The following is a 27,011-nucleotide window of genomic DNA, read 5'->3' as shown; positions in this document are numbered from 1 at the left end:
GCTTGGGCTGTCAGATTCTTCCAGGTTTGGACTGTGGGCCTCTGGGCCTCAACTTTGCAGGGCTAAATTATCCGGAATAATCCCCACGCCTGCCTTTCAAATGTTGCTCTTTGAGACCAGGTTTCAAATAGCGCGGGCTGGGCCCTGTCTCTGACCAGGCACTCAGTCCTGCCGCATTATGCCTGACAGAAAAGGAAATTCTGATCCACGAAGGTAAAAACGTGCCTGAGTCAAAGTCACCGCCCTTTTCTTCCCTCTCTATTGCACAGACCAGCAAAGGATACGGAGAGGAAAGGCCCGTCCCATCCAGGAAGCACCACAGAGGAAAATGGAAGAAGTAAACTAGTCTTGGAAACCCTGAGTCTTCACCGGCCCCTAGACACTAGACATTTGTCCCAAATGCAGAAAATAGAACATTTGGATAAATATGTGACATGCTGCTTTAAGTCAGCTCTTTAGAGATGGGTGGAAAGTGGATGGAGAGCAAGGAGAGAAGGGAAGAAGGAGAAGGAAAGGGGAAGAAAAGAAGGAAGTAAAAGGAAAAGAGGGAGGGGGAAGAACAGGGAGAGGGAGGGAGGAGAGGAAGGGGGAGAGGGCTGGCTGATGGGGAGCAGACACGCCATCTCAGTTGATTGCACCGAGTGAAGCAGGAGCACCAACAAGTCGCTAGAGGCCCCAAACACAGACCCGTCTCGACCATCCCACCCCAACTCCATGGTGACCCCTTCCTTCCCCCCTATGGCTATAGCCCTAACTACATTGTTCTGACAAAAATGACTAGGCTATCCAAGAACAGAGTTACGGAATCAATTGATTCAGCATGACTTTTTTTTTTTTAACTGCTAAGAGGAAAATAATTAGATTAAGTCAAATGTTCAGTAAAAGGTCAGACGGAGAATGGGTAACTCAGCGGCAGAACAACAGCTCAGGATGAACAGCCAGCCCCGGGTTCCCATCGCTGGTACCATAAGATCCTGCAGCCACGTGTCTTGTTATTTACCCAAGAGGGCCAGAAACTGCTTATCACAGAAACCTGCACATGAAGTTCAGCCATGACTTCCAAAATGGAAATCTGCTGCCAGGCTTTTGCGGGGCCTGGGCATCGTTCTGACAGTTCCCATAGCCAACCAGTGCTCCAGTCCAGCCACACGAGGGCACCAGAGAGCCACCAAATCCTCATCCACGGCCAACAATTTTGCAAGGTCCATCTTGGGGCCTTGAAACAGGCTAAGCACCTGCTCTTGAATGTTGGAGCAAAGGATCAAGAATCAAGTCAGCTACCTTCCACGTAGCACTTTCCTTTGATACACCGCCAAACCGGCTGAAGAGAGGGTGGATTAAACATTTGAACACACTCTTCACAAGACTCAACGATAGCAATCTTTTCCAAATTACCATTTTTTTTCACATTGCCGTAAATGGGGAAAAAAAATAAACATTTACTTAGTGGCTTTATCAGCCTTTTCGTTGCAGTTTCAGTTTGTATACTTTTATACACTCTGTACCTTTTTGTCTTGTAAGTTTTAATGGCCTGACAGTCATATAATATATACATATATATATATATACACACACACATACATACATTGCTACATCCAGCAAATATTTGCACATTGTAATTACCTGCATGTTTGAGGATTGTCCTAACGGGATCCGCTACGTAGAGAAGAAACTACAGAGCTACAGGAAAACCGGGAGGGGCAGGTCTTACGCTGTGGTGAGATGCACCAGCAGCAACCAGGGAATGAGTGGATCTGTTGCTTACTGCAGAACAAGGAGGCAGGTTTATCTCACACTGTTAGGAGGTTTCTATAGGCCAGCAGTCTCAGGCTGTAAAAATCTGGAGAAGGACGCAGTGGTTGACAGTTTCTGCATGCAATGATTTTAGCTAAAGGGCAGTCCTCTGCCACCACTAGCATTTGGACCAGGGGAAGGCTTCTCCACTCCTCAGAGCCTCACTCAAGGAAGGCTTTGCTGTGCTTAGGGATCTGAGGCATCTGAGTCTTTGACCTAGCTCTACTCTTGTCAAAGGTGCACATTCACTCGGGACTTCATCTGAGCCAATACGCTTGCCCTGCATCCTTTATGGAAAACTCACAGACGCAGAGCCTTGGACACGCCTTCCTTCATGTGGCTGATTGCCACGCTTGATAGCATATTTGTAATCTGCATCATCACTTGCTTTATAATAAAGTCTCCTTTAGTCTAAAAAGTGAAACCTTCTAAATAAAATAAACTGAAACAAGCAGTGTATTTTTTTATTTTTAAGATTCAAAGGCTGGCTTGGGATTCAAGGTGATCCTCCTGTCTCAGCCTCAACAAATTCTGGGATTAGAGCCACCAAGCCAGGCTCTAAGATTCTGACATAAACTGCCAATGATCTTCTGGAAAATATATATCTAATTTACATTTAGTGAAACTCATTTGGGGGCAGATAAATGTCAAACTACTATACTCGCTCGTTTCTATTTTGAGAAATAATTTAGAATCTGGGTGTTTTTCTCAGTGGTAAAGTATTCACCTGTCATTGAGTGACACCCTGAGCTAGATTGCCTGCAATGTCAAAAGAAAGAACCAGAAACAACTATTCCGACACGGCTTCCTGTGTGTATTGCACCGTTTGAGCTAACTCCGTAAGCACCCTGCAGCGTCCACTAGTAACAGGAGCAGGGTGTTCCTGCTCTCTCGGGGGTGGACCTTCAGAGCTTGAACTAAATCCAGTACCAACGAGCACCAGAGAGTCAGCCTGCAATGGAGAGGCTGATGGGTGCTGATGCTACCAGACAGAGCTGTATTCAGTTCTTGCGTTGAGGAGAATCCAGGCACAAGCACACAGAGTTGTAGCAAACAAGGTTATTGAAAAACGAAAGCAGGTCAGTCCCAAAAGCACAACTGGACCGTCCCAAAGGGACTGTGGAGGCCCAGGGGGCCTGAGGTCTTAGGGTTTTACCTTCTTTGCCCACTCTACTTTCTCAGTCACCCTTTCTTGAACAGGTTGAAAAATGCCTTTCATGAGTTTGCTCAGAATTGGTTTGTTCCCTCCCTGTCCCTGTCCCTGTCCCTGTCCCTGTCCCTGTCCCTGACCCTGACCCTGACCCTGACCCTGACCCTGTCCCCCTCTCCTCCCCTCCCCCTCCATCCTCCTCCCTCTCTCCTTTTCCTTCCCCTCCTTCCCTCTCCCCCTCCTTCCCCTTCCCCTCCTTCCCTCTCCCCCTCCTTCCTTCTCCCCCTTCTTCTCTCCCCCTCTTTCCCCCTCCCTCCTCCTTCCCTTTCCCTTTTGCCTTCTCCCTCTCCCTCTCCCTCTTTTCTGTATGTAGCCAACGATGCTCCTGAACTTTGAATCCACCTTCCTCCACCCACCAAGTGCTGGGATGACAGTCAGGCACTACTGTGCCCGGCTTTTCTCTTTAGATTTTAAATCAAAATATAAGGCTCAGAAAGGCAAAACTGTCCCCACATCTACCTCCCTATTTTCTAACACCACAACACACTTAGGTACAATTAAAGCCAACACTCAGGTATCACTGTAAGAGTAACAATACCCTGGATACATTGTACCTAGAGAAAGTTTCAATCCCTTCAAGTCCCTCGTGTACACACACACACACACACACACACACACACTCATTCACACACACACACAGTGTCTGTAAGCATTTATTTTGTAAATATCTGTTGCATGTTTGATATGTGTAAAACTTATAAGAGAAAGAGTCAAGCCCCTTTGTGCCATGCTCTCAATGTATAGTGCAGGGAGAGAGCAGGATGTAGCTGCTCAGGTGTCCCTGACATCTCGGGGACAGAGCAAGCGTCCGCTTTCTAAAGGATCCAGGCTGCTCTCCAATCTCAGTCGTCACCCCCACACATTCCTTTACAAGATCAGCTGGGACAAAGTTTATAAGCTGTCTTCAAGCCACGCATACTGTGCATACAACTCAAAAACATCTCCAGTTTTAGAGGTTTTGAAATCCCCTGGAAACCTGGAAACTTGCCGGACCTTGTTGGAAAGACTTGTTGGGTCTGAAACATCTGTACCTCAATGTCCTTATCTGTAAAAGGGACAAATGACCAAGAGAAGGAAATGCTCTCGGAGACCTTCTTCATTAGTCCCCACCAATTCTGTGTTTCTATGACGCGTTGGCAATATTTTGCTGCAAAGGCAGGTAAGTGATGTTTCTTCTGGGGCCGTGTACTAAAATTAAGATGTGAGTGTAAGAATTCGGAAGGGAGAGATGGAGACTGGAATGCCTCGGGCAATGTCGGAGGACAATCCAAGGCAAGCTAGGACTGTTGATCAGAATCGGGCAGAGCAGAAACTACCAGGAGGAGGAACTCGTGCTCAGACACGGGAGGGGAAGGAAACCGCTCCTAAAAGGCAAAGTCAGGCGACGGTGGAAGTGGGGAGGGGAGGATACACGGTAACAGAATTTTGCATCTGTAAACGTCCCTGAAATCTAAAAAATGCGGATTTGGGGAAATCCGAGAGGTAAACCGGCGAACAAGGCGGCTCCGAATCAGGAAATCCGAGAGGTAAACGGGCGAACAAGGCGGCTCCGAATCAGGATTTGAAGTTCTAAAATGCTCAGGTGCTCTTCACAAGCCAGGCGCTAAAACCTCAAGCCCATTGAGAGCTGAACGACGAGGATGGGATTCGAACCCACGCGTGCAGAGCACAATGGATTAGCAGTCCATCGCCTTAACCACTCGGCCACCTCGTCAGCCTGCTGGAAAGGGTGGACATATGGTAAATTGTGTTTCCGTTTATGATTTGGCTTGTGGTGGGAAGGGATTGCTTACTGGGGTGTGGGAGTTCTGGATTGTTGTGGTTGTTGAGTTTGTGTTTGTTTTGCAAAGTAAGGGTTTTTGCTAATATGGTTTTTTTTTAATTAGATGGTTTAAATGCACAGTATCATCAGTTTATCCCACGTGGTTAATAAAGCCAAAGCCTTTGTGTAAATGGCCCCTTCTTTCCATAAGAAAAAAAGAAACAGACTGCTGGGGGAAAAAATGGCTCTGAATAGACCACAACAGTAAAAGTGAATAAGGAAGACCATTTATGATGACTCTGGTTTTAAATTTTGGACTGCGTCATGTCTATGTGGCCGTGCATATTAATGTCTCATCACTGGGGTAATGGTGCGTCTCTCCTTGTTCCCAAGAAGGCTTCCAGTTTAAATAAATGCCTGCCATGTGACATGACCCTAGACTCCAATGAGGCAGGTTGGATACGAGTGAAGAGCTGGGGTTCTCCGTTAAATGGTCATTGGTTCTTAACATCAGACCACAGACTGCGGACTTTGAGACACAGGATTACGGGGCCCTGTGAGGGGACTTTGCTTTGTTTAGTTTACAGAGGAAAATGTGACAAAACTGGTATTGCCATTTGATACGTGTCTTATTGTTATCTATTTCTATCCCAAACCAAACCAAGCAAGGATTACCAGGAACACATCGATTGCACTGATCTGCAATAGGAAAAACACGTATCATGAGAAACCCTGGAAGACTGGAAGACGCAGAAAGATGCCTTGGGAAAAGGCTTTGTAGCATTTGGGTACTGAAGAGGCTTCGTTCTAGCTGGAAACTACCAGACAGAGTGTTCAGATACCCAATCAGTAAGATTTTGTAAGTGACGCACTAAGTAAGGACATTGTTTCACTGCAAAACAAAAACGGCCTTTGTGTATCAGAACACATCCGATGTAGAGTGTAACGGTGGAAAGGAAAAGCTGTGGAACCTGTGCTCTCTCTTTATTTGTTACCAGGAGATATTCAGTGGCTGCTTAATCACCCATGCTTAGCCAAGATATGAAAGGTTTTGTTGTCGGTTCACATTCTAAATAGCGTCAGCACAGGAGGATAGTAGGTAGGTACTTAAACGGTGTCTCAAGCAGGAGCAGATGCGCACACTGGACCACTGTAGCCCGAACCTTTCCAAGACACGCATGCAAGCAGGCCAGTTTCACTCTGTGCAGCCTCGAGGAAAGGAAAAAAGCTGAAAATGTTAAAATGGAAGTACTTGGGATGCTGGAGATACGGAGGCAGAGGGAGGAGAGAGGTTAACACGGACCTGACACATTTTAGAGTCTAGCATGAAGGCCACTCCCGCCGCCATACAGTTCTTAGATGAAGAAGCTGGCTGCTAGCCCTCCTTATTGCATTCGAAAATGTATCTTCAGGAGAAAGCATTGCCACATGAACAAGCAGCTCGACGAGGGAACATGTACTTGGCAGAGGCCAGAACTGAGGCGGGGTCAGGAAGTGCAAGAAGCTTGATTTGCTAACTGGAAGGCACTCAAAATGTGGCGAAGGTCCCACCGAGATTTGAACTCGGATCGCTGGATTCAAAGTCCAGAGTGCTAACCATTACACCATGGGGCCACGGGCTGGATTCGCTGTTCTCGCAAAACTACCTAAAGGAGACAGAGCTGCATCCTGCCTCTAAGTGAAGACTGAACGAGCTCGTGCATGAAATCTACCAAGGTGCAAACAGGGACGAGGGGTCCTTGACGAGGGAACTCACCCCGGGATAAACACGACGGACCCTAACCCCGGCGCCTGCCCAAAACTTTGCCAAGTGAGGGGAACCGCGGCCAGGGAGATTAAAAAATGAGGAAGTCGATGCGTTGTAGGAGTGAGGGGTCTGAATTTCCAGTTGGGACGGGTTTCCATTCATTCACTCCCTGCGGGGCTGGTAACTCCCAGCCGGGGGAAGGATGCACCAAAATTCACGGAAGGTCCCACCGAGATTTGAACTCGGATCGCTGGATTCAAAGTCCAGAGTGCTAACCATTACACCATGGGGCCCGCGCAGACGGCCGGTCCCGGCGGCGCTTAGACCGAGAGGCTGGACAGACGCGTCCGCTTCCCCGCGGCTGTCGGGGCGTCGCCGAGGCCGAGCCGCGCCCTGCGGAGCCCCGGGAGCCGGCGGCGGAGAGCGACAACGCCCGGCAAAGCAGCAACAGCCTGGAGGCGGGGCGGCGAGGACGTCGTTGGAGAGACCGAAGCAGCGCGTGCACTCCGGGGTGGACTCGGTGCCTGAGGTCCGGCACGATGGCGGGTGCGAGGGGGCGGGTGCAGGCAAGGGCAGTGCGGACTGCAGTGTGGAACCTGCGCTGGCGTGTTAAGCTAGAAAGAAGAGACAAAAAGCTGTTCCCGAGCAAGGACGGCCGCGGCGGTTCCATGTGCACGCGGCAGGGGCAGGTCTTCTACGCCTCCAAGAAAACACGGCTGCGTAGTCGGCAGGATTCGAACCTGCGCGGGGAAACCCCAATGGATTTCAAGTCCATCGCCTTAACCACTCGGCCACGACTACACGAGCGGCGAGGAGGCCGGGATCTATTCCCATGAGAAGTAATGCACGACACGGTTGCACGAGTTCATGGCGCTTTGAGGACGGGCGCTGCTAAAAGAGGAGGGGGTGGTCTCGGGAGCCGGCCCTTTGGATCCTTACCCGCAAACCCGTCGGTGGAGGCTGGGATCTCCCCCTTACTGCAAATTCTCTCCCGAGACCCACACCGTTTCCAAAAAGTCAGCTAGCAGAGGATGGTTTCGATCCATCGACCTCTGGGTTATGGGCCCAGCACGCTTCCGCTGCGCCACTCTGCTCGCACAGGAAGCAGCGCCACCTTTGATGCCTTTAACCGCGACGCAGACTTCCATCCGTCCTCGTCTTCGCGTTCCCTTCCGTCCCTTTCCAACACTTGTGGACTGTGGAGCACGCCGGGAAAAGGGACTCGGCACCTGCCTCTCGGGGACCGCGCCGCCCGAGGCCAGCCTCGCGGCTTTGGAATTTCCCCCGCTGAAACAACCAGTCTGTGCCGGCTGGAGCTCGGGAGCCCGTGAAGAACTGTTTCAGGTTGGAGAGCCAAAGGCACGCTAAGCGACAAACTCTTTAACGCCGATCTTACAAAAGCTGCACATCTGTCAAACTCCGCCAGGGTTGCACACACCGCGCCCGACCTCCCCACCCCAACGCCTTAATGTTTGATTTCATGCTGGAGGAGAAATTCAAAAAGCAAAAGGGAAGGAGTGCATTGGCCGGGAATCGAACCCGGGCCTCCCGCGTGGCAGGCGAGAATTCTACCACTGAACCACCAATGCTACCCGCCCCAATTCTTCTTCCTTCTCCTTTTATAGTTACTTTTGCATAGCTTCTATTTGCAGACCCACAGAGTACGAGAAATACCCCAAATTTTGATGAACTTACTCAACTTGTTCTTAATTGCTCACTTCTAACAACTGGAGTATAGAGCTGGCTACCAAAAGAGGTTTACATGGTGCTCATTAAAAGCACTTAGAAATAGAAATTGTTTAAAGAAAAAGATAAATTCAGAGCAGTAGACGCGGCGGCTCACACCTGCTATCGCAGCAATGAGGAGGCGTCCACGAGATAAAAATTTTCTCTTCAAAAATCACTCATTTGACTCTTGGATAGGAGCCTGTTTGTTACTGGACACATTGCACAAAATATTTTATAACCACCCGATGCTGCGAGCAAGCCAGTAAGCGGTCATTTGGAGTCTCCCACTGTAGTCCTAGACTAAACAACCATGTATTTGCAACCTCTTGGTCCCTGAGCAAATACTTGGAGAATGGAATGCTAGAAAGAAAGTTTGGGAAGTAAACTCATGTTACTGAGGACAGTGAACCATTGGGATGTTTTCAAACCTCACATTCGGTACCAGCTCCCACAAAATTTCAAAGTCATTCCTTTAAAAAACTAAATTTAAGGGGCATAGGAGAAGAGGGAGGGAGGGTGGTATTGGGAGGGCGTGGGGGAGGGGGCTACAGCTGGGTTACAAAGTGAATAAACTGTAATTAATAAAAATAAAATAATTTTTTTAAAAATTAAATTTATGGGAAAAAAAACTACTTACACTATCTTTTAGCTGTTTTACAATGATGTGGAAAATAATTGTAGCAGGAGGTGGTGGGGCAGTCCCGTAGTCCCATCCCTGAGAGGGAAGGCAGCACAACCGAGTGTTCAAGGTCATTCTTAGCTATCAAAAAGCCTCCTGGTCAAAACTGGCTTAAGCTGCATATACAGACCCTGCCTCAGATTCCCCTGTAATTAACGATGGTGGCCAACCTGGCAGCATCTGTTATTCCTGGAAAGGCGAGTTTCTAAGGCTGTCTGAGAGATTATCTACCTTAAACTGCTTGAGATTGGAAGACCTGCCCTGAGGCTGGAACGGAATAAGGAGAGAGCAAGCTAAACGCACGAATTCATCACTCTCTGCTTCCTTATCTGCTCTCTCCCATCATTCTTTCTTCTTCACCGTGGTGGAATGTATCGCTGATCTCTGATTTCTCTTCCTCTTTTAAACTGCTTTTTTTTTTTTTTTCTGGTGTTCTGTCACAGCGATAAGAAAAGTACACCTTGGTTCCAAAAAGCACTCCTTCTCCTATTGGAAACTAAAGCCTATTTTCTAAAGTTCGTTTGCTTGTTTGTTTGGAGTTGTTTGGTTTGGTTTTTTGAGACAGGTGTAACTCCAGCTGACCTGGAACTCACAGAGATGGGGCTGCTTCTGCTTCCTGAGTACTGGGATTAAACATGTGTACCACCATGCCTGCATTTTTTTGAGTCTTTGGATATACTATGGAACTACATTAGGCAGAAACTAACATTTCATTTTGAAATACTAAAGTCCTTAGTTACGCTTAGCCTATCACTGTCAGATATGGCCGCTAAAAGCCACACTAAAGTCAGAATGGAAAAGGAGACACAAATGCTGAACTCAAAAGTGAGTCTAGACAAAGCAGAAGTATATGCACAACACATTTAAAGCTGGTGAGTCACATGCGAGGTAAAATTAATATTACATTGCCAGAAGCAGTCAACCTCCAAATATAAACACCTTTTCTAGTGTTTGGGTCTCAACTACCTCGCAGAGCAAGGTCAAGTGGCATTGCTACCTGAAGCAACTAGGCTCTAGGGACAGATTCTCACTAAACAGACTCAGTTTTCTGGTGTTAAGAAGTCAAAATGTCCCTGGGCAGTGGAAGTTCCCTGTTTAATCTCAGAGGCAGGCAGATCTTTGAGTTAGAGGCCAGCCTGGTCTACAGAGTGAGCTCCAGGACAGCCAAGGCTACAAAGAGAAATTCTGTCTGAAAAAATGAAAAAATATATATTTTTTAATAAATTAATTAATTTAAATCTCATTTCTTAGTTTGTAGGGAGATACATAAAACTGGAATCTTGGCTCTGAAGTGAGAGGATCAGAGGTTCAAGTTCATCTTCCACTATACAGCAAGCTTAGGCCAGCCTGGGCTACAGGATCCCATGCCTCAGCTTTGCCTCCTCCCCCAAATCTAGAATCTTCATAGCCACAGGTTATCTTGATCTTCTCTCTCGTCACTGTTCCCAGACTGAGTCAGTGAGGAGAGGCAGTCCCCAACGCACGGCACCCACAGGAATTTGCTCCCTGACCACACTTCAACCAGGCTTCCTTAGTCACTCAAGACACGGAGGCCTCCAGCTTGCCAGTCTCAACATTGTCGGTTCTAGTAAGAATCCTGCCAAGCCACACCCGTTGGTGAGGATCCTATCACCCTCCTCTCACGCTCTCCGTCAACCACTGTCCATAGACATCAGCTGTCCTTGCTATTTGGAATTGAATTCAGCTGTTTATCGCAGTATTCTTCTCTACAGCAGCCATGGTAATAGAATCTGCTCGCCACTTTTTTAGAAGTTAATTGTTTATTTGTGTGTGTATATATGTGCACACCCAAAGTGGTCGGAAGTGTGTCAGTGTAATGCCAGGTTCACGGGACCCTCAGACACCGGTAGACAACTCCATGCAAGAGCAAGAGAGCTTACGAGAGCGATCAAACTCGGGACCCAAGTCTCACTGACGCAGCAGTAGAGAAGTGGGACCTCGAGCTCTGAGAGAGCAGGATTTTTAAAGGGAAAGTCTGTGAGCAGGGGGTTTCTATGACATCAAGCAGAGGAGGGAGGGGAATGTCTTGATGTTACAGGATTAGGTAAAATTTAGAGGCGAGGTGACCTTCTCTGAGGCACATAATCACAATTGCCTAAGGCATATAATCAAAATGGCTATTCTTCTAAACTATATCTGAAACACTGGGGAGAATTTTCCCAACCGATTCCCATTGATTATTGCCAGGGAGATCGTCTCTATTTTTATGAAGCATTTATTCTGTATTATTTCCCAGAGGCTGTTGCTAGGAAAGTTAACTTTGTTGTCTGCCAAGTGTATTCTGTGATATTTCCTGGTACCTGAATTCAGCTCCCAGTCAAGATGGCTCTTTATTTCAAAATGGAGTTATACGCAGGCTAACTTAAACTCTTCATCAGATGCTCTGGAATTGGAGTCGCAGGCAGTTGTGAACTGGCTGGGAAGGGTGTTTGGGAAACCGATCTCCAGTCCTCTGAAGCTAGTCCTGAGCAGCAGTCACCCTTAGCTGCTGAGCCATCCCTCTGGACCCCTGTCCTGCCTTTTTAAACAAATGCGCAAAACAATTGCACCTAACAACAACAGAGGAAAAGAACATAGGTGGCGGAGGGAAATTTTAATCCAAGTTACAATGAAGCCTAATGAACTGCACAAGATTTGTTTGTTTGATCGATTGATTGGTAATGCTTAGATGCTCTTCTGCGCCATGCTGCAAAATACAGCAGCAATAACTGAAATCCTCACTGTTACTTTCTTGAGTTAGAAAGGTTTGTTTTTCCCGTCATACCACTCTCTATGTACAGACCTTCCTCTAGACTATAATCAGTGTACGTTCCTTCCGTCTTCCCATCCACCCCAATAGCTCCTGTCTGTTTATACCGAGTCTGGTTCCGGTCCACACGTTCTCTGAACTCAGGGCTGACTCTGAGCTCTGACACTCACGTTGTCAGACAGAGGCCATCATCACCCTTGCAGCTCTGTGCCATACACCTGGGTCAGGGATGGGCTGATTCTTGTAAATGCCATAGTTTATCCTAATCACCACTTCAAACCGGCCCTTCTTGACACTGAACAGCTACTTCCTCCACAGGGGGGAACCCGGGATAGGATTCCTTTTACTAAGGAGTTAGTGCAGAAAATCTGCTCAGCGTTCTTTACATAATTTATATTTTCTTCAAGGCCAGAATGGTCTACAAAGAGAGTTTCAGGACACCCACAGCTACACAGTGAAACCCTGTCTCAGAAAAAAAAAAAAAGCATAAAAGCAAAGCATATATATATATATATATATATATATATATATACATACTTTTCAAGTAAAAAAACCTTATCATACATATCTGAAAAATATAAGTGACAATTCACAAAAAAAAGCAAACAAATTAGAATATTGTTCAATCTCCTGCCGAGAGGTATATTCTGTTGGTATGAGGTGGAATCATTAGTTATTCATGTAGAACATGCTGGGTAATCGAATTGACGTACTATGGTTCCCAGAAAACAACAACTTCACATACCTTTCAAGTTTCCTTTTGTTTGTTTTGTTTTTTGATGGTGGCGGTTTGGTTTGGTTTTGAGTCAGGGTTTTTCTACGTAACCATGGCTGTCCTGGAACTCACTATGGAGATAGATCAGTCTGGCCAAGTACTCATATGCCACCACAACCAGCCATTTTAAGTGTTTTAAGCATGTTTTGTTAGATATTCTTGGGTATCTATGCAGTGGCTACAGAACATTCTGCCATATGGTGAGAAGTTTACAGCGATCCTGGTGTTAGTGTCATGTGTGCTGAGCTGTCACCTGAGTAAACCCAAGCCTATCTTTGGTGTATACGATGATTTGAATGAAAATGGCCCCCATGGGCTCTTATGAAGTGGCACTATTAGGAGGTGTGGCCTTGCTGGAGTCAGCGTGTCACAGGAGGGGGATTATGAGGTTTCAGAGCTCAAGCCAGGCCTAGTGTCACTTGCTCTTCCTGCTGCCTTTGGATCCAGATGTAGAAATCTCAGCTACTTCTCCAATTCCGGGGCCACCATGCTTCCTGCCATGATGACAGGGACTAAAACTCTGAACCGTAAGCAAGACCCAACTAAATGATTTCCTTTATAAGAATTTCCACGGTCACAGTGTCTCTTCACGGCAATAGAAACCCTAAGACACTAAATCCGCTGAAAGTGGGTCTCAGTTAGACCAAATGACAAGTGGCAGTCCCTGAGAAGCCACTTCTCAAGCAGGTGTTGGGTGTCCTACCAACCAATCCGCCCATGTCTAGTCTCTAGTCCGGCCTGAGAAAGATCAGCCGGGAACTCCTGAAGCTGTCAGGTAATTTTACTGTTTTTTCCAAGCACCGCCTAAAGCTAAGGCCTCTCTCCCCCGATGAAAAACCAAAAGACAGATACCACCCAAATCCAACTTGGTGAACCAAAGAGTTTTATTAGAGTTATTTACAAAATAATTAAAAAAAAAAAAAGGTGACGAGTAACTTACAAAAGCAGAGATGACTCAAAGGCAATTATATCATCAAAGCCAGCATGGATAGCACTTCATAAGCTGGGTTTGTCTGGGTGTTTCCCAGCAGGGCTTACCGCTTGAATACACTTGGGGAGGGAGGAACGGAACAAATGGTGCCAGTTTCAGGGACTTCATGAGACTCTTTTGAGTTGATTACTTCCAGTGTTTAAGGAGCTTCCCCGCAGGATGGGAAACCCTGCCTTCTAGTGGCACCTCTATTACGGCCAAGCCAAGCGTCTTAACGAGCATTCCTCTTTTATGGCCAAGTGTCTTAAAGAGCGTTCCTCCAAGATGGAAGGTTTTAATCTAGGAAGAAACCGCTCCACAACAGAAATCTAAGAAGTTAACATGAACTTCTCCTCTTATTTACATTTTGGAGATAGGGCTTTGTTTAATCACGCTGTGAGCCCTGGAAATTGTTTTTTACTGGAGAAACCTGTTTCTAGTTGTGGTGTGGCTTAGCCCCACCATACACCTTTAACAAGAGCTTTCTACTTGACTATTGTAAACAGGATTAAATAAAGACAGCCGCAGGTGAGGAGGCAGAGCAAGCAACCACATGACAGGGAATAAATCAAGGGGAAAACCATAGAGAGTAAGAAGAAGTTAGGAGGATGGATAGAGAGACCAACAGGAAGTAGAAAGGAGGGAGATTCAGTTTGAGGAATTTTTTGATACAGCATGGAGAAGGAACATTACTTTTCTGGAGACCTGGGCTGAGAAGGAAGGTCAGTTGGGTGTTTTCTGTGACTCTCTGAGATAGCAGGCTTTCACCCCAGCATCTGGTTCCTGAGTCTTTATTAGTAAAATCAGATGCTTGAGATTTTGTTAAAAACAACAGGGTTTCATTGTGTTCCAAGTTGGCCTGGAACTCACCATAATTCAGAATAGTCTCAAACTAACGGATACCCCCCGCCTCAGCCTCTTGAGGACTAAGATTTTAAGACTAAGCCCCCAAACCCTCTCACTAAAGTCTATCCTCACCAATCTAAGCCCAATTTCATTTGCATTTCTATTTTTTTGAAATTTGAATTTTGAGTGACAAATAGTCTTTTATCTTTAACCTATGAAAAGCTATGAAAGACTTTGAAATGGCCCCATCCAAAGATTGTCGTGTGTGTCATCTAGTGCACAGTTCCAGATATTTCTTTTTCTGGAAGGGTGTGTCTTTTATTGTCTTAAAGTTATTGTAGAACTCTAAATCAGAGAACATGCATCACTATTTAAATAGTCCTTCTTCATAGGAATGTAAATTAATTTTGTCAAGTGAAATGGGAGTATTCTCCCATATGTGATAAGCCAATTTGAACTCACAGGTTCCCTTCACTTTCCTGGTTATGTCTCAGTGTAGTGTGTGTAAAAGTAACTTTTATTCGCCTAATTTAATTAATTTAATTTAATTGGAAGCTTACTGCCTCTGTCTGCTAACTTAGGTATAGTACTGGAAATTTCTAGCCTCAGTACAATCTAATATAGGCCTAGAATGTTTTTAGCCTCTGAGACTTCCTGTTGAATAAGCTCATCCTTTCCAGTTCTTTCTGAACTCTGACTGGCTGGTTCAACTCAGCTAATCTGGCTCAAACACTGCTCCTAGCTGACTGATTCAAACTGGCTTCTCCCAGCTTCTGACTGAATTGTGTGAATTGTGCTGCTTCGCTTCAAACCAACTTTAGCAATCTGTTCTAATCTTCTGGCTCCTTCTGTCTTCACCTGTGCCTAGTTTGTTCTCTCTTCAAGCTGGCTCTGTGAAACTCTCCAGAAAAACAACAACAACAGAACTGCCTCCTCTCCTTTTTTTCTCTCTGTCCTCCTCTCTTCTCTTTCTCTCTCTGTTTTGTTTTTTGTTTGTTTGGGTTTTTTCTTTTTTTTCTTTTTGAGACAGCCTTGGCTGCCTAGGACTCCCTTTGTACTAAGGACACATCTATATTCCAGCCAGAGGAATTAAAGGAGCTTGGCATGTCAGGTTTCCATCTGGATCACATAGACCTAGGTCTTAGGGTGTGTTCCCTTGCCACAGAAGCCATGTTTCTGGATTAAAATTCCTGTGTGTGTGTGTGTGTGTGTGTGTGTGCATTTGCATACTAGTTCCCTGTTGTAAGAGGTGATTAATATTTACTATTGATTTATCTTCTGGTAATGCTTGCTGTTAATCCTAAACAGCTGCATACCCAAATCACCACACAGAGACAGGGTTTATTTAGTTAACCTAGAACACAATGCTGGGCAATAGTTACTCCATCCTAAACCTCCAAGCCCTCATAGTTTCCTAACATTTAGATTTCCCACATTATACTTGCTTTTAGTGATATCTAAGGTCCAGTCCACCTCTCCACGTAGTTCCAAGATCTGTTTTCTAGCTCTCGCGCTGTCTCTCTCTCTCTCTCTTTCTCTCTCTCTCTCTCAGCTCTCCCTTTTCTCCTCCCACTCACTTCCTGCCCTCTGGCTCCTCCCCTCTTCTGTCTGGCTCCTCCCATTGCACAGCATTGTAGCTAGTTGCTATATTTTGGCCTGTTTACACAAAGCTGATACAGGATGCTTACAATAAATATCACAATGCAAAATCCGGATTGAAACCAGAGAGTGCAAGGGAGAAATCAGCATTTGAATGAACAGGGTAAGGTATATACATTTCAAAAGAACATTATACCAACAGTTCCCCTTTTAATTGGTTGCAATAGTTTATATATTTGCTCACTAATATTGAGTGAAATAAAATGCAAGTTTATTTTTATATTTGCAAGAAAGCCGTGATTGTAGATAAAGTGGTACAGACCTTTAATCTCAGCACTGGGACACAGAGACAGGCGCATAGCTGTAAGTTCAAGGCTAGCCTGTTCTGTATAAGAAGTTCCGGCTCATCTAGAGATCTACATAGTGAGACCCTGTCTCAGGACCCACACAAGGGAAAGAGAGAACCAATTCTGGTAAGTTGTCCTCTGACCTTCACATATGCACACAGTAATTAAGTGTAATGTGAAATTAATAAAAAAATTTTTGAAGTTTTACAGATGTTTGAGTGGATAAAGATGCTTCCAGAAGCCATTGGCTATGAAGTGTAAGACCTGGGGTCTCACAGCTCAGGAGTTCAAGATCACACCCTTCCCAGAAACTCCCCGTAAAAGCAAGAGGTTTATTAACCATTGCGCAATGGGGTCACCCCTGCCAGTCAGCAAAGAGTGGCACTGGGAGTCAAAGGCCTTTAGGTTTTTAAAAGAAAAATTGCGGGAAATTTGAAGTTGCAGTTTTGGCAATTTAGGATTGGATGAGGAAGCTATAAAGTAAGATAATTGGTTAGTCTTCGGTGCTCAAGCTTGGCCAGTCCTGCCAAGTGTGGATGCAGCTGCAATTTAAGGTGGGGGTGGTTAGCTCATCCTTGAAGATTAGGGGCTACAGACTTTTGCCTGGAGGTCAAAAGCTACTCAGAAGAAGTCTAGGTTCGTTGCTAAGAAACACTATCTGGAAGACAAGGGGTCTGGTCGTTCTTTTTGCTGAGTGAAGGTCATTGCTTGCTTGCTTTTTTTTTTTTTCTATCTGTCCTCACACATAGGGTCACATTTCTCCATTCTCTGGAAAGGTACTAAGAGGCTTTAGCTTAACCTGAACCTAAAACTCAAAACTATAGGCTTTAGAGGACATATAGGTTACAAAGTTAGCCTAACCCTTTCAGAAGTGCAAACCCCAACAAGAATGGACAATTTCTCCTTGCCTTGTTGACTAGAGAGGACCCCTCAGGCCCTACAGTCAATACTGCTCATTGCCATTGCTCTTGATTTGCCCACCAGAACTGGAAGTCCCTATTGCCAAAGACATCACACACCCTGGTTACCAGACATAGAGAAATGAAAGTGGAACTGAGCTAGAATCATCCTCCTTGATGGATAATCCTCATAGAGCTGGAAGGTTCTATGCAGATTGGTGGTTGTGGTCATGGTAAGGGGAATTGTCAACAATCCTACATATGAATCTGCATGTTACCCTACTAAGCAGCCAAGCAAGGTTTGCAGGAGTGGCAGTTCTGTTATGGGGATAATCAGCTGAATTTGAGCCATGTTCCAGAGAAGAAAACTGACAGAATTATTTGGCTGCCTGGACAGTCTCCCAAAATTTCTCCCATAACATTGGTACATCACCTTCAGCTTTCTGGCTCAGAATATTTGACAGACTTTTCCGTGAAGCAGAAATTATAAAGGATTTGCCTACCTTGTCCTTGCAAAGCTCAGCAGTCATCTCCTATGTCCATTTTGTCCAGTTTTGGACAGTATTTTGTCTGTAGTTGACACAAGGGCCTTTTCTCACCCAGTGGCTAGCTTGCCACATACAAAGCCTTTTGTGCTCTTTGAAGTAGAGTGGGGGTGCTGCCAGGAGCAGACCTGTCTCATTGTCAAAAAAGCTTTTTAAAGTTAATAAAATATTTAAATGCCATATTCTGTGGATCTCTGAGGTTTTTGAAGACCATCTATCTATCTATCTATCTAAGTTATCAGAACTGTTTGTTTCTAACTAGTCTTTTAATCTGTCAATTTAGGAAACATTTTGTAATTAACTAAACTGTTATCTAACATGACCATAAGTTTGACTGTTTGACTGCTAATTTTCATTTCTTAATTATCCTAAACAGTTGGTAATAGCAGCTTTCAAAAGAACTTAACATTGCCGTTTTAAGAATTACATAGGTATGCAACACCTTAGCATATTGTAACCAAATATAACCTTAACTCAGTATCAATATACAAAGATTTATATCAATGTAAAGTTTATGGCTTATTCTTTGGTCTAAAATTAGATTCGGTAATCTATCCTTTTACTTATCATTTCTATAACCATCCCCTTTAAAAACAATAACAAACACCTGTCACCCATAGAATGACCATAAACCATCCACTTTCCCCCATTCTTAGAAATGGGGCATAGTTTTTCTAAATTGCTTCCTGCTGGTTTGGGATGTAGTTTTTCTTTTTGCAGGGGCCCCAAGAAAACTAGGATATTGTCCAGTCTTAAGAAAGGTAGCTGTAACTTTTGCTGTCCACTCTCTGAATGCTGAGGAAGTTCAAAGCCTAACTGAAGTCCTGACTGGCATAGTTTGTGATGCTGGGTGATCTAAACAGTCATTTTGAAATTGTCCTAGATGCAGATTTTTAAAGAAACAGTTCTTGAGGCCGTTTGTGAGGTTGGATCACTTGGGATATTTGGCTTATCCTTTCATTGTTGTTGTTCTGGTCCTTTTGCTCTGCACAATATATGAACCTTCAAAGGTATTATACACTTTTGTCTTAATGTATGTATGTACTGTTCATGGAGCACAGTTCAGTTACAGATGATTCTCTGTAAAATAAATTTTTATCTATGCCATTTAAAAGAATGGCATCGTAAGTCCTAGGAAATTTGTAGCCAAAGATTTGTTGGCTATTCGTAGCCTGAAGCCCTGGCTGGAGACATCTTCACATCTCAGTCAGTCTCACGGTAGTTCCCATGTGGAGGATCAGCAAACTGTTACCTGTCCTATTTGGTCTCCTTGCTTTCTTTCCTTCTTCTGCAGCCAAGATCTTTAGGAGATCTTCCCGCGTATATCTGATTCTCGTCAGTTTTTATGGAATGCATGACTTTTTGTCTCCTGTTGAAACCACAACATACTCTCCTCCCCAATACAACACAGAATAAGAATTGCTACCACGTATGCTGGTTACAGGAAACCAGCATTTGAATCACACAATAACCTTATGCCTACAGAGAACTCACCTCTGGTAGTTTAGAAGTCCCCAGACTTGGGATGTCTTAGGCCATAGTGAGAAGGTAATTGTTGTTTTGTTAATGGAATATACTTGTCAAGTTGCTATCTAACAATTGTCTACATTTATGACCATAGATTAGTGCCACTTTGATCAGAGAAGCTTGTCTCTGCAGTGAAAAGTAGTAACAGCAGAGATTTATAACTAGCCACAGTGCTGAGAAAGGGACTAAGGAAAGCTCCATCAGAAACTGTACACATTTTATTACTTGGGGAACATATAAGAAGAGGGAAAGGAAAACTATGATGCTACATCCACACCAGTGTCACCATAGTAGCATAAGCTACAGGGCGGGGGATATGATTTCCCCGGAAATACGCCACCTGGAAGGTCCCTGGCAAACTCATCCCACTTGGAAAAGAGATGTGTTCTGAGATTTCTACGCTTCTTCAGTTGTGGCTCTGGGGCTGGAATAATGAATTCTTTGATCTTTCTCTGTGACACCTGAAACAGCATAACTAACTTTATAAAGAAATTTATTATTAGTAGATTGTTAAAGGCTTTAATAAAAATAATAAGTTTAAAAAAGTAATAAATTAGATTTAGTATTAATAGGCATTAAGAATAGTAAAATAATAGTAGGCTCCTTCTTAAGAAATAATAGCATGAGAGGTGCAGCTGGCGGGAGTTTCCCCCTCCCTTCAGTGTCTTGTTCCTAGGGAAGATCATAAATCTTTAGCAGGACATAAGGGAGGATGGTTGACAAAGGTGTGTTTAGACTTTGGCAGGTATTCGACTTGGCTCAGAGAGCTATTACAGCTCCTGACTTTCCTCTTCACTAGTCAGTGATAACGGAACCATAGTTTGAGGTTTTTGTTTTTTGTTTGCGTTGATCAGAAAGTTTCTAGGCAAAGATTTCTTGTGGGCACTGCTCTATGTTAAAACATAAACTTTGTATCCTTGGTAAAGTCTGAATGTTCTGAAAAGCATGCCAATTTTAAGGTGCCTTTTGTGAAATCATTATAAAAATACTAGCTTGATTTCAGTAAAGTTGCATCAGAGTCAAAACCATCAAGGTGTCTCTGTCTGTCAATTCTTCACCGAAACTGTGTCTTCCTGTCTAAAGCCTTGTTCTCCTGTGGACAACGGGAGCCCAACTGGGCCGGTCCGTGGCACTATAAAAGCAAACAAAAGAGTTACATGGAACACGGTCTTCTGGGCAGGATGCAGGGCTTGGTTGCACTTTTGAACTCTTAGGAGCTGTGATCACTTGCATTTGATTGGTCCTGCTATAAGGAGGTCTGAGGGGCTCACATGACTTCACCCTGCCCTGAGGATCTAGAGGCAATTGGTGGTTGTGTTGGATAGTGAGTTCTGATGTACGGATAGATGTCTATGCTGCCCTTAGTCATGCTCCTGTGAGCATCCTTGATGACACTGGAACATACAGACACAAACACAGGGCATGGAAGTTGAAGAAGTCTGATTAGAAACAGAGAAATGGTGGGTGAGGGGGGCAGAGTTGGGGAGGTGTCAGGAGAAGGTGATAAGGGATGAATATCATCAAAATACATTCTATAATATAAAAACATCAGAGTGAAATCCATTTCTTATATATAAAATTTGGGATATGCTAGTTAAAAACACTTCAGTTGGGCAGTAGTGGAATATACCTTCAATCCCAGAGTTTGGGAGGCAGAGGCAGGTGGATCTCTCTGAGTACAAGGCCTGGTATACAGAGTGAGTTCCAGGACAGCCGGGACTGTTACACAGAGAAACCCTGTCTTGAATTCCTCAGGCTACTGGCAACACTTGATGCTCCACCTCTGTCCTATCACCTCTAGGAGTTTCTGCTCGCTGTTATTTTAAAAAGCGAAAATCACCCAATCATTCAATTTTACTAATAAAGACTCAGGAACCAGATATTGGGGTGAAAACCTACTAGCCCAGAGAGGCAGAGAAAGCCCTTAGCTGATCTTCCTACTCTGCTGGTGTTCCAGAAGGACAAAGCCTTTTCTACTCAGCTCACATCCCAGAGGAAAAAGCCCAAAGCCACTTCTTGTCCACACTGTCTTGAACACCCTTCAGCTCAGTGTCCCTCCCTCCTCTTTACTCCTGTCAGCTGGCTTCTTGCTTTCCCTCTTGACCTAAGGTTAACTTCATTTAATCCTGAGTGCAGAAATTTTCCTGGATTAAAGGTGTATGTTAGGGCTGAGCCACACCAAACAAGAAACGGGTTTTTACGGTTCACAGTCTCAGAGTTCACAACAGGATGAAATATCCAGCATCAGCTCTCTGTGCTGCCACCACCGAGCTACACTCCCAACATCCCTCCCAAACATTTTGTGTTTCTTGGTATTCATCTTCCATCTCCTTCCTTAGTTTTCCCAAAACTATTAAGTACCTTCTGCATACTGTTAAGTTTCAAACCCAGGACAAGCAGCTGAGGTGCCTTTTTAAAATATCAAAGTGGACCTGGCCTCTGTGTTCTTCCAGCATCCCCCAGTCCCTACCTGTTACAGGATATGGCTGGCGTACCCTGCCCTCTACCCTGAACTCTCCAGCCCAGGGGCTCAACTCCCCCAGAGGCTCTTCCCTATATAATCCAGACATTTTGCTTACCTTTCCTTTCCTTTCCTTTCCTTTCCTTTCCTTTCCTTTCCTTTCCTTTCCTTTCCTTTCCTTTCCTTTCCTTTCCTTTCCTTCCTTTCCTTTCCTTTCCTTTCCTTTCCTTTCCTTTCCTTTCCTTTCCTTTCCTTTCCTTTCCTTTCCTTTCCTTTCCTTTCCTTTCCTTTCCTTTCCTTTCCTTCCTTTCCTTTCCTTTCCTTTCCTTTCCTTTCCTTTCCTTTCCTTTCCTTTCCTTCTTTCCTTCCTTTCATACCTTTCCTTCCCTTCCCTTTCCTTTCTTTCTTTCTTTCTTTCTTTCTTTCTTTCTTTCTTTCTTTCGTTCTTCCTTCCTTTCTTTCATATACCATGCTTTGCTAAGCATTGGGCTTACAGCATCCTACACAATAATTTTTCCAGTACTTGGTGGAGACTATTCAGAAAGTAAAGGCCTGGAGTCAGAGGAAAGGCTGCCTTTGGGGGAACGAATTTGTTTTGGTTGAGCACTGAAAAATGAGTATCTGAAACAAAGCAGTTGAAGGCTAGATAATACCTTTTTAGAAAAAAAGCAGACACAAAAGTCCTGTGGAGAAGAAAGCGCAAAATACACTTCAGTACTTGAAAAGTGAGCGCGACACAGGGCTAACGGGCACAGGCAATTGCCAGAATAAGAGCTACATTAAAAAGATAAAAGAAGATAATTGGAAATCAAACGCATGCCTATAATCCCAATGCTATGGAGACTGAGGCAGGAGGATAAGAGATTTAAGGCCAGCCTCAGCTACATGGGCTCTCTCAAAAAGCATAATACAAGCATAACATTAAAACACCATAATGACTCCACACGAGTACACAGTCGTAACTTGTCCGATAAAACAATCTTCATTGTTAAAAGCAAGCGCAGTAAAGATACAGATTTAATTGAGCAAGAGAAAAATTGGGAAGATAAGTGAATAGATTCATGTCTGTATCCTTATGAGTTACACATGACAGACAGGCAGTCAGGTCTACTTTTCAAATGCACGGTTTATTGTTCACACACACACAAAGGGGGAAACAATTTACAGCTAATGAATCTAAAAACCTAACAATCTCATGCCAAGTGATCCCACTGATAGCTGGAGGCAGAATTCACTCACGGAGAGTGGGTGATGGACCAGCCTGAGTCCATCCTAAGGACAGATGCCATTCATTACAAAAAGTCAGAACAAGTTCATTTCTGTTCCCTGCAAAAATCAAGTTGACGGCGCTTTAACTTTTTCCGGAGCTTGACATGTTCCCCACCCTGTGAGGTTTGACTCAGATCTTGAATATACCATGACAATTCTGCTAAATTGTTTTAAAATGCACAGCCAAGTTCCTACATAACCAAAATTCCTGTGGAAATCCTTCAAGTCTTGATAACCCCTTTAGTCTTGCAGTTCTTTGGACTATATAAACCCTACCTCCTTCTATGTTTCATATATATATGAAACATATATATATATATATATATATTATTTTTTTTCAAACACTGCTTGAAGGGAGATAGTCCTGTCTCACAGAAATAAAGCTTGTCTAATTTGACCCTCTCGTTTGGAGGGATTAACATGGGTAGAGGTAAAACGAAGCCGATTTCAAGTTCAGTAGCCCAGGGCGCGGCGAGCCACCTTGTTGTCCACATCCACTGGTGAAAACAGTTGTGAGTCAGGTCCTGGTTCTGCAGTAGATGTTCCTAGGGAGTGGAGTTCTCTGAAAGCAACAGAGGGTAGCCAGATCAGCCAGGGTACCCAACTCTCAATGATCTCCAAGGTCAAAGACCCTCCAGAGGCAAGAGATCCGGGAGGGAGAAAGGTGCCAGGGAAGGGCCAGGGTTGAGGCGCGCTGGGAGCTACAGCCTGTTGAGCTGCCTGGAGCCTTCAGACTTGTCTTAGTTGGGGTTTGTATTGCCGTCATGAAACACCCATTCCCCCAAAAGCAAGTTGGGGAGGAAAGGGTTGATTGGGCTTACACTTCCATATTGTGGTGCTTTACAGAAGGAAGCCAGGACAGGAACTCAAGCAGGGCAGGAGCTGGAGACAGGAGCTGCTGCCGAGGCCGTGGAGGGCTGCTGCTTACCGGCTTGCTTCCCACGGCTTGCTCAGCCTGCTTTAGATATATATAACCCAGGACCACCTGTCCAGGGCCGGCCCTGCCCGCTGTGGGCTGGGCTCTTCCCCGTCAGAAGTCATTAGACAGTTCCCTACGGGCTCACGCACAGCCTGGTTCATGGAGGCATTTTCTCAGCTGGGGTTCCCTCTTTTCCGATGACACAGAGCTTTATCCCGTCCTTGCAGATGATTGGTTGATTGATTGATTGATTGATTGATCGTCTCTTGGCCTGACTGGTGCTACAGCGGCTTCTCAGGCCTTACCGGTTACCCAGGTTTCAGCTCCTGCTGTCAATTCCTTCTGACGTCAGGACCTTGGGTAGGAGTGCTGCGTCTTCAGTTTTTATTTTGTTCTGTGTTGTCTACAAACCGGTTTTTTTTTTAAGAAAGTAGCAAAAGTTAGAGCTCACACCGCACTCCTCAATGGCAGTAGCAGCCCAAGAGGGAGACATAGGCAGAAATCTCACTGAGAGCAAGGAAACACGTGTCCTACGCTCATTTTTTTTTTTTCTTTTGGTCACCTTGCCTGGCCAAAACACTTACACCCTTGACCCCGACGTGATTTGAACACGCAACCTTCTGATCTGGAGTCAGACGCGCTACCGTTGCGCCACGAGGTCACAGCCATGTACCGTTTTCAGGCTAACTTAAGGACCTCTCCGACCTTCTCACCCGCGCTGAAGCATTTACGTTTGATCTTTTGCATCCTCACAGCTCACAGCCTCATCGAGGCCTTGCGCGACAGAGTAAGGACACCCCCCCCCCCCCCCGATTAAACCTTCTTAACCTCTAAACGCGCTTGGCTTCTTACGTACAGTCCCCTCGTTTGCTAAACTGTTCTGGTTTTCAGAAAGAGCAGAGTGGATGATTGTAGTCTGGATTCACAGCAAACAGGACCCAGAAATGTCTCTTCCTTCCCTAGGCCAGACTTGTAGCTTTGCAGGGCGCCACGCGACCTGGGCCGGGGGTGCGCGGACCATGGTTGTCCTGGAGAACCCCAAAAGAGAGGCCCCAAAGCCTCCGGGTCCGAGCCCGCCGCCTCCTGGTACTCACAGCGCCTACCCGGGGCCCTCAGCAATGACCCCGAGCAAAGCAGCGTTACAAAGCAGTGGTTATTACTGGGGTCGGGGTGCAGAGGGGACTCTTTGTTTATTTTTTGCAAAAGAGCCATGGATTGCATCCCGAAGCAAAGCAGCTACCTGAGCTTGAGTGCCTGTTCCTAGGGTTTCCGGGACCCGGACTTGCTTCGACTTTGTAGCCGCCTTCCCGCCTCAGTCTCCCGCATGCTGGGATTCACGGGCATTCCAGAACCCTCTTGCATCCGGGAACTGAGAAAAAGGAAATTTCCCTGCTGCTGAATCTGAAAATGAACCAACAGCACATGTTCTGGTCAAAGCTCCAGGCGAGCTGGAGGGGAGAGTCTGAAAGTCTCCACTGTCTTGTTGGTGTGTGGTGTCCTGATTTCTTACAAAGTATCTGAAACCGACCGTAAAGCTTCTGATCCTCTCGCCTGCAGCTCCAGGCTGCTGGGATGCCAGGACTGAGCCATCATGACAAGGTTAATATTTTACTCCTGAAAAGCAGGAGCAATCTGAACAAACCGTTTGTGTGTTCCTTATTCTCAAATAAGCCTTGTGAGGCTACTTCTAGCTGAACACAGGCAGCTCTGGTGGATGGGACATGACAGCAGCGGATGTAGTTTGATCCAATCACCTTTTCTTGCTGCTTAGCCCATCACTACCTTCAAAGCCAATCCCCGAAGTCAGGTTTGAGGCTTGGTCTTCTGTCTCCACAAGCTGCAATAAGCGTGTAGAAAAAGTAACAGACACAATGAGGCTATAAACACGTTGTTGGGATGAAAAGCTTCCAGTGTGAGGCTGGTCTGGCCTACATTGTGAATTCCGGGCTATCCCAATCGGTAGTGTGATACCCTGAGTGGGGCAGAAGGAAGGGAGGAAGAGACAGAGGTAGGGTGAAGAGGGAGAGGGGCACAACTTCCGGCCTTCAGGCATAGAGGACATGTCAGGCAGGTCTGCTTTAGCGAATAGTGCAGGGTGCAATATTTCAACAACAGGAATTCCAAAACTATATTGACACACACACACCGTCCTCCCTAAGGATCCTTTCTTTCCCTTGGCTTTCAGGCTAAGTAAGAGGCTAAAACCCTCTTCCTGTAAGAATGTAAGAACGGGTCACGCTGGTCTCACCCGCCACCCCCCAGAGCATTTTGCACCATCCCCTCTTTAAAGACATCATTTGCCACCACAGCGACATTCTGGAGGTCTGCGCCGTGGGCTGGTGCCTCTAAGGGATCTAGAGGACGCGGCGGCTTCCCCGCAGGACGCCTCAGCCGAGCCCAGCGCTGACGTCTGAGTGTGCAACCGTCTGGCTTGTTGCTGAGCCTGCTCAGGCCTGGCACGTCGACGCTGCTCCTCCAGCAACCGTCCAGGTTGTAAGGCTTTTTGGTCTCTGCTCCCGAATCCCTTTCCTACTGTCCGGATTCCTGGCTCTGTTTGAAACTCATTGCACCATGAGTTTGTAATAACAGTATCACTAACCCAAGGCACAAATAGGTTTTTTTTTTTCTAATAAGAAAAGAGCAGCCAAGACTCTCCGTGGGACCACGTGGCCTAATGGATAAGGCGTCTGACTTCGGATCAGAAGATTGAGGGTTCGAATCCCTTCGTGGTTGCTTTCAGTTTTCATTTCCCGTTTTGACAACAGGGCATCTGACAGTTGTCTCCTGATGCAAAGTTAGTTAGTGGGTAAGCGCAGAGAAGACCAAAAATGTTTAGTCTGAATCTAACCACCCAAATCAAGGAGTTCTACATTTCTAGCTTAAGGAGAGTAATAAATAAAAGGTGTCCGAAGGGAAAATGAAGCCACATATGGAATATGGAATATTCTGAATATTGGACACTTCGAAAAGTCTTTTAAACGAAGTTTATTTTTATTTTCGTTTTTGTTGTTGTTTTTCGAGACAGGGTTTCTCCGGGTAGCCCTGGCTGTCCTGGAACTTGCTTTGTAGAAGTGAAACTCAGCCTCTGCCTCTCCAGTGCTGGCATTAAAAAGAAAAGTCTGTTTCAGAACAAAACCCTGGGAGACTCCTCTAAACCAAACCAG

General features: G+C 45.4%; 8 non-coding genes across 8 annotated transcripts; 1 reads left to right on the top strand and 7 right to left on the bottom strand.

Moving 5' to 3' along the window:
• Positions 1 to 4,636: 4,636 nt before the first annotated feature.
• On the bottom strand, positions 4,637 to 4,718 carry Trnas-gcu (transfer RNA serine (anticodon GCU)). The gene has a single exon. It is a non-coding gene; the product is annotated as a tRNA-Ser (tRNA).
• A 1,590-nt stretch (positions 4,719 to 6,308) lies between these two features.
• Trnaq-uug (transfer RNA glutamine (anticodon UUG)) lies at positions 6,309 to 6,380 on the bottom strand. Its single transcript has one exon. It is a non-coding gene; the product is annotated as a tRNA-Gln (tRNA).
• A 354-nt stretch (positions 6,381 to 6,734) lies between these two features.
• Trnaq-uug (transfer RNA glutamine (anticodon UUG)) lies at positions 6,735 to 6,806 on the bottom strand. Its single transcript has one exon. It is a non-coding gene; the product is annotated as a tRNA-Gln (tRNA).
• Positions 6,807 to 7,232: 426 nt separating this feature from the next.
• Trnas-uga (transfer RNA serine (anticodon UGA)) lies at positions 7,233 to 7,314 on the bottom strand. Its single transcript has one exon. It is a non-coding gene; the product is annotated as a tRNA-Ser (tRNA).
• Positions 7,315 to 7,535: 221 nt separating this feature from the next.
• Trnam-cau (transfer RNA methionine (anticodon CAU)) lies at positions 7,536 to 7,607 on the bottom strand. Its single transcript has one exon. It is a non-coding gene; the product is annotated as a tRNA-Met (tRNA).
• Positions 7,608 to 8,031: 424 nt separating this feature from the next.
• On the bottom strand, positions 8,032 to 8,102 carry Trnag-gcc (transfer RNA glycine (anticodon GCC)). Its single transcript has one exon. It is a non-coding gene; the product is annotated as a tRNA-Gly (tRNA).
• A 16,334-nt stretch (positions 8,103 to 24,436) lies between these two features.
• Trnaw-cca (transfer RNA tryptophan (anticodon CCA)) lies at positions 24,437 to 24,508 on the bottom strand. The gene has a single exon. It is a non-coding gene; the product is annotated as a tRNA-Trp (tRNA).
• Positions 24,509 to 26,507: 1,999 nt separating this feature from the next.
• On the top strand, positions 26,508 to 26,580 carry Trnar-ucg (transfer RNA arginine (anticodon UCG)). The gene has a single exon. It is a non-coding gene; the product is annotated as a tRNA-Arg (tRNA).
• The last annotated feature ends 431 nt before the right edge of the window (positions 26,581 to 27,011 follow it).

The sequence above is a fragment of the Meriones unguiculatus genome, chromosome 19 (genome assembly GCF_030254825.1).
Source record: "Meriones unguiculatus strain TT.TT164.6M chromosome 19, Bangor_MerUng_6.1, whole genome shotgun sequence".
In the NCBI taxonomy this organism is placed as follows: domain Eukaryota; kingdom Metazoa; phylum Chordata; class Mammalia; order Rodentia; family Muridae; genus Meriones; species Meriones unguiculatus.
This window is presented reverse-complemented; position numbering and strand designations above follow the sequence as displayed.